This window comes from Atractosteus spatula, chromosome 25 (genome assembly GCF_055471065.1).
Source record: "Atractosteus spatula isolate fAtrSpa1 chromosome 25, fAtrSpa1.hap1, whole genome shotgun sequence".
Lineage (NCBI taxonomy): Eukaryota > Metazoa > Chordata > Actinopteri > Semionotiformes > Lepisosteidae > Atractosteus > Atractosteus spatula.
Genome location: NC_142730.1, coordinates 9,207,977 through 9,214,198, shown reverse-complemented (window position 1 = coordinate 9,214,198; position 6,222 = coordinate 9,207,977).

Genomic DNA, 6,222 nt, shown 5'->3' with positions numbered 1-6,222 from the left:
CACACAGCCTGCTGCGGTTCCTCCCCCCCGCCCCCCCAGCCCTGGCCATGCTGCTGCTGCTGGGGTTCGCCTTACTCTTCCGCCCCCGATGCAGAGGGGCCACCGAGCCCCCTGCAATAGCGTCTGCATGGGGGAGAAAAAGAACCGATGTCTTCCTTGTGTCTGAGCCCCACTCCAAAAATGCAAAGCCTTATTATAGACCAGTGGCTATATATCTCTGTATAGATACTGAATGATCGCCGTAGGACCAGATTGGCGTCTGTTTATTTCCCAGGCACGCACTGCGAAACGCTCGGAGTTCGCCCCAGTCCTTACCGCCATCTTCCTCTGATGCAGCGCCCTGGCGTTTCTGTCCTCTTTCGCGTTTAGCGCCCCGGGCCTCCACCCCAGCGCCCGGCACCGGGTGCCCGAGCGTCTCCTAGCAACCGCCTCCCCCCAGAAGGTGGCGGTGCTGGGAGGAGCCGGGAAGCCCTTAACACGTGCGCGCCGCCGGAGCTAGTGGGAAAACCCCCCACCCCCACCCCACCCGTGCGGTGGGTTCAGGGGCAGAGCCACGCGTTAGAAGACAGAATTATCATCACTCGCTGACAAGCCGGTGTAGCGGAGCTAGTGTGGTGACGTCGGCGCCCTCCCTGCGCGTAGCAGGGTCCTCAGCCGCCTGGGCTGAGGGAGGTCTCCTCTAGCTCACGCGGTTGGTGCCCTGTCGCGTTACGCTGGAGACCCGGGTTCGCGCCCCAGGTGTGCGGGACGGAACGGGTGGCAGGGGGCACGACCCCGCGTGGAACCGCGACGATCACACCAGCACCCTGGCAAACGGGCCAGGGGCTGTCGGAGCGGCCCCTGAGGAAGCGCTCTGCAGCAGCTCCTGGGTGGCGGTGCAGCCCAGCGCTCGAAGGCGTCGACAGCGCAGGCCAGTGCTTCCCGCGCCACAAGCTGAAGCGCTTTCACAGGAAAAATGCCGCCTGCAGCCTTACCCATTTGTTATTCGGCCTAGTTTTGGGAATTCTGTCTCTCGCCACACTAGCCTTGGGGCAGGTATTTTGGAGGAACCGCAGGACACGACTATACCCCTCCCCCCCCCACCTCCCCCAAAACAAACTTTTACCTCACCCAAAGAGAGCTACCTCACCTCGACGAGAATGTCCAAGCCAAAGCAGTTTCAGGGCTCCTTGTGGGCGATTTCGGGGAACGAAACCCCTGCAGGGAAAACTACCTCAACCACCCATAGTCCTTTTCCTGAGACCATATCCAGCCACGCCCTCCCCCCTCCCCCCCACCCACCCGCCACCGTGTGCCAACGCCAGTGTCCCGCGCCAGCCTGCCAGCGGCCTCGGAGTCCCGCCCGACTGCATCGCCCTGGACCAGAACCCCTCTCTCCTTGCCTTGACCTCCGGAGTGACCAGGGGAACAGCCAGTCCGCTCCGGGGCTGATCGGAACCTCAACGGTGCTCAGTCGGTCTGCCCCTGCCTGGCCCGTACCAGCTCGGCTCAGCGCAGTTAAAACAGCTGATTTTCAAGCCCCGCGATTTCCATTCTGACGACGATGCCCTTTGGCAACGCGAGGAGTGGACTCACTTCCGCTCATGGATGAGAAGCAGGAGGCAGGGTACTTGAACCCCCAAACTGAAAAGGGTGCCCCATGAATTCTGATTGATTTCTCTGCTGCTAGATATGTTGCCCTCCCCTCTCAGTGTCATTTATTATTCCGTGTGATCAGTGACAGAGCTCAGTTTAGGCTAAAAACCCCAGGGATGGCGTTCCTGCCAGTTTCTTTCCCCTGCTGCTGTGACACCCTTACCCACCGTCATCGCAGACACAGCGCTCCCCTTCTGACCAGAGAGAGAGAGAGAACACGGATGCAGACGAAGCTATATATAGACATACACCTGTGCTCATCAAGAGCTGCAACTGCGTCACCCGCAGCGTGTCCTTTTGTGAGCAGGCTTCGTGCGGGCCAGCCCACCCAGCCTGAGCCAGCTCAAACCTGCTGATTCGTCACGAAGGCTCGTTTTGAAGTGTTGGACCTGAGGAAATTTAAGCTTTAATGTGTTCGGGCCCTTTCAGAACAGTCTTTACGCACCCCCCTCCCCGAGAAAGAAAAAAAAAGGAGAGGATGAAAATGTGAAAATGTGAAAATGGGAGAACGATGATGTTCTTCCACCGTGAAGAAGATTTGATTTTTCTCACCTTGGAAGATGGTGTCGCGGGGCTTTTATACGAAAAGGGAAGGAGGCTCCGCCCCCGCCATGACCCCAAGCCGAGCCGATTGGTGGGCGCCTCCCCGTCGCCGTGGGAACCCCTTGTTGCCGTGAGTACGCGGCAAAGGCGGGTGGCTGCGTCACTGCTCCCGTGGAAGGATCCCAGCCTGTGACCCTATCCAAATATTTTGTATGGAAACCAAGCTGAATGATATCCAAAGATGTAGAATTTAAATGGCTTTCCTTTTTCAACTATTTCTGCCATGTTTTAAAAGATATTTTTTTTCCTTTTTCTAGAAATCCATATTCCACTTCCTGTCTTGAAAGGTTGCCGTTATTACACAGCCGAATAAAAAGCACGGGGAAATGTGCCGTTTATGTGCCAAAGCCAATATATATATAAAAATATATTTTCCTGTCAAAAGTTATGAAAGAAAATTAAGAGTGATAATGACATATTTCCGACGGCATTTTGTTCACATTCTCGCTTTTAAGACATGGAATGACGGAGCGTTTTTCTTCTTAAATTACGTTTAACTTTTAAGAGAAGAGTAGAATTTGAAAATGGGATATATTTTCAAGGAGATTTTCTATGACGTTACAAAGTGTTCTTCTATGGATTACTTTCTCTTTCTAAAGGTAGAGCTGAAATTTGCCAAAAAAAGCTGCCAGAAAATGACCAAATACTTCTCGCATATTTTAACATTCATAGTCTTTACTTTTCCTCGACACAAAGTCATGACCAAAGCACAGAAATGCGTGTGTGCGTTGAGAGAGAGCACACACTGTATGAGTGTGTGTTCTGTGGTTGCTGACAGCTGTTTAAACCTTGAACACAGCAGGGAAATCGCAAGCCACAAGAACACCGCCACAGACAGATTCATAATTCTTCGTGGCAGTTTAGACTTCCCTCTTCCAAAACATCTAATCTGCTTTCAGGAAATGGATATGTCAGAATGCAAAAGTAGCTATAGGTTAATCCATGCAAAATTAAAATTAATTTACTAAAACAATAAATAGCTTGGGGCCGATGGAGAGTGCAGAATGGCTTTAGCAGAGCTCCGGGCTATTGTGATTGATCTTAAATTAGATTAGCTAAACATCGTCAACCCATTGATCTTATAGGAGTACAGCTGGGATTCAGAGAGAACACAGACTGGACTTCAGTCCTGCCTCGCTCTGACTGAATTTGGAAAATAACCAAAATAGGGAAGATGAGTTGGGAAGCTGCCTAAAAGAGGAAAGAAAAAAAATATCCAGTTTGTCTCCAGAGCATTCCTGTCCCTGCTGTCTTCAGAGTTGCATTAAACCCCAATGAGTGTTAAAGGTTAACCCAGCACACTGCAGCCTGACATTTACAGAACTCTTGTGGCTCTTTTACCGAAGTGAAGCGAAATGATACCAAAAGAAAGAGTTGTGTTGTGTTTTTGCGACGGGAGAAGTTCTTTAGCCGAAACTTAGCGGCTAAACGGAGTACTTTTGTTTCACTGTCCTTTTTTATAGGAACTCCTTTTTTTTCTCCACCATTTGTTCTTCCCGTTGCAGTATGGGAAACGTTGCCAAAACTGAGATGTTCATTTTTTTGTTAAATGTTGTAATAATTATTATTATTATTGTTGTTGTTATTCGTATTGCTTTTGAATTTCTCTTGATTTTTTTTTTACCTCTATAAGGAATAGAGACTCTTTGTTTTGTAGCAGCTACAGAATAATGTGAAGATGTTGATTAGGGGTTTACAAAATGAACAGTGGGTTTTTTTGGTAAAAAAAAATAGGGGGGGGGGGGTGAATTACTTCAATATATTGGAGCTGGAAACAAGACCAAAAACTTATACTCACTCAGTTGTGTGGGTGACACCTTTACAATGCTGTTGTTTTCAATTAATTCCATGTATATAGCGCCTTTCATCCCAAAGGATCTTTAAAGTGCTTTGCGTGTAGGAGGGGACCCACTTCATCCCCCCACTCCAGTGCAGCCCCACCTGGGCGACACCGGGCAGCTGTTCTGCACCGGGAGCCTCACTGCTCAGCAGATCAGGGGCAGTTCGAAACTGTTGCCCCAGCCTAGTCTTGCCAAGAAGCTTTGAGAGCCGATGAGATCAGTCTGGGGAAGAACATCCCCTCATCCTTTATTGTTCCACACGTTTCCAGAGGCCTTTGTCAAAGAAAGCCTTCTGGCCAAACTATTCCCACTTTGCTTAGTCCTCCCAATCCAAAGAGATGCACTGAACTTGAAGCCATAAGACTGTAAGCCATAATTTCAGCCTGTATGTCAGATACCTCAACACTAAAGTCTCCTCCGCCCCTCTGACAGGAAGATCTTCTCAGGTTTCTCCCCCCCCCCCCCTCAGTGTGAGTGACGCTCTGGCGCGTGTCTGTTGGAAACGACCCCGGTGCTGTATCTCCTCCCAGAGCCCTGCAAGGCCTGTGCGCTGCCACAGCCTGCAGAGCCACTGAGAAAGGCCCTGCTGTTAAAGACGGCAAGCCCGGACAACACTTCTCCTCGCTCAACGCGCGAGATCTTGGAACAGTGAACCCGCAGGCGCAAAACAAAATACGCAGAGGGAAAGAAAACCAGCAGGATGAGTTTGACAGGCGGGTTCAGTGCTTTTCTGGATCCGAGCATGTGCGGTCCAAGCTCTGGAAGCAGACTGGTTAAAAAAAAGGAAAATCAGTTGGATGCAGGCTGGAGCACACAGAGTGAGGCACCGTGCTCAGTGATACAGCACCAGTGTCTCTCCAGCTGGGATATGAGCCTGCAAAGCCCAGAATCCTATCCGCTTCTCCACACAGAAAGCAGCCAGAAACGATCCCATTCATAGGCAAGGGAAATACGGAAAGGCGTCTATAGACACATTTTCTGTTCAAATACTACGGCACAGCTGTGCTCGGTTTTTTCATCCCCTCCGTTTGCCAATCAAACCCACTGGTTAGAAAAACAGAAAAATGTAAGATGTAGTGAACTAGAGACTGAATGCTAGTACCAATGAGACATGAAAATGCTTTAACACATTTGTTTTTCCTTTTCAAAACCATCCATACTTTTTTTTTGTCTGTGACACCAACTAAACTAAAGCTTTAATGTGTTCTTGAAACTGGCAGTGTGTCTCCCGGTGAGAAAGAGGGCTAACAGGCAGTGTCTGATGGAATAAGGCCGCAATCATAGGCAGAAACCTACATATGGGTGGTAGAGTATGGGATGTTGGTGGCAGTGGTGGGATCTTCCACTGTCGGTGCTCGGTCTTGCCATTAGACAAGCAATAGAGAACCGAAAACCAAAACAAAAATAAACTGCATGCATTTTTCTTTTCCTAAGAAGAATTCATATGCTTTTTAGAAAAGTACTTCTGTATGTCTTTTAACAATGAGTGCACCTCAGGGGGCAATTTGGTCACAGATGAGTCACGACTCATGATGATATACTGTAGCTACTCAGTAGGCTAAATCAAATTTCCAGGATCTGTGATACTTTTTCAAAGCATGGGGCAAGGGGGGAAGATTCACTCATTATTATACAGCTTTTGTTTGGCAGTTGTCTGCTTCATGATCATTCAGCACAGTTAATTCATTTTCAATTCCCGTTCCAGCAACTCATTATCTATTGGGCTCATATAGGCCTGAGCCTTCTCGTATACTTCTTGGTTTCTTTCAGAAAAGCATATCCCAGAGCTCTCTTCAACAGGAAAGGGATCACTTCAAAGAATTACAAGAAACACAAAATATGCTTTTGTGTGAAGCCATGCTCTTCATAAAAGAGTTAATTGAAAAAGCTATCTGCAGAGTGTTCCTCTAAAAAGTCCACAAAGCTGATTTATTTCCTCTTTTAAAATATAACAGGCCGTAAGAGAATACTTTAAACTCTTTATACTCCTGAACGATTTGCATTATATAGTGAAGGTGATTGCAGAATAGCAGTGTAATGTTACAGTAGAGACAGTTGCATCGGTCAGTAGCACAAACACAAAGGAAAATCGATTGCACTTCATGAACAGTGTCACACCGAGACAACGAGAACAGGCAATTGG